Source organism: Urocampus carinirostris, chromosome 3 (assembly GCF_059441175.1).
Source record: "Urocampus carinirostris isolate Australia breed hairy pipefish chromosome 3, RoL_Ucar_1.0, whole genome shotgun sequence".
Lineage (NCBI taxonomy): Eukaryota > Metazoa > Chordata > Actinopteri > Syngnathiformes > Syngnathidae > Urocampus > Urocampus carinirostris.
In genome coordinates this window covers 17176679-17177901 of record NC_142351.1, presented here as the reverse complement: position 1 = coordinate 17177901, position 1223 = coordinate 17176679, and positions in this window count along the sequence as shown.

Here is a 1223-nt window from a genome sequence, read left to right as displayed (position 1 = left end):
CTTGGGGAGTAAAAGAACGCATGGAATGGCAAAAATGATGTTGGCAAGCTGTTTGGATTTATTTTCATTTTGTTTCTGTCGCATTTTATGTTAGTTTTGCCGGAGATCCAAGAGATCAAAGCCAGGAGAGAAGGCTTACCACGTGTTGTGAGTCATAATTTTATTCATATTTAGTTTCTTTTGTCTTTTGTTACCATATTTGGTATTGGAGTAATCCAAAAGTAATTGAAAGTAATCAAGTTAAAGTAACCCTACCCAACCCTGGTGGTGTGTTGTTGTGAACAGCTGAGAACAAACAAGACAGAAGCCAACAGCTGTAACGGACTGAAGATCGAGACATCTGCTGCTGAACACGCGACCACATTCCCTGAATCTTTTTTTAGTTTTGTCCACTTTTGTAGTGTCGCCGCATGGATACGATCATGATCTAATATTTTTACCCTACTGTAGTTGCTTTTATCTTAGCTGATGTTGATCCAGAGTTTCAATCAAATAATACAGTCCCAGTGAAATTCTCAATCTGCCGATCTTCTTCGTGACTGAGGTAAAAATGGGCATACTAATTAATAATTACTTTTTATATGTAAACAAAGCATGATGAAGTTAAAATCAAATTTACAATAGCTGCACTGTGACACTGCTTTGTTAGCATGTCTGTCTCACAGTTCAAAAGCCAGGAGTTTAAATGTTATCCCTGCCTGAGTTCCAAAGCTCTCTTTTTACTTGTATGGAATTTCTCCAGTTCTAATTTCTTACAAACGCTTGTGTCAGATTTTTTTCAGACACAATATTGTCTGTCTGTATGGTGTCAGTTTATGTGCCATGCCTTCAGCTGTGAACATTCCAGGGTGTAGTCCACTTCTTGTCCAAAATGAAAGGCAGGTCATGTGACCCTGTGGAGGACAAGAGCTATTTAAAAAAAGATATAGACAGGGTTGGGTAGGGTTACTTTGACCGGATTACTTTCAATTACTTTTGGATTACTCCAATACCAAATATGCTAATAAAAGACAAAAGAAACTAAATATGAATAAAATTACAAAATTTTGTGCAGGCTTGGGGAGTAACGGAATACATGGAACGGCAAAAATGATTTCGGCAAGCTGTTTGGATTTATTTTCATTTTGTTTCTGTCGCATTTTATGTTAGTTTTGCCGGAGATCAAAGACATCAAAGCCAGGAGAGAAAGCTTACCACGTGTTGTGAGTCATAATTGTATTCAT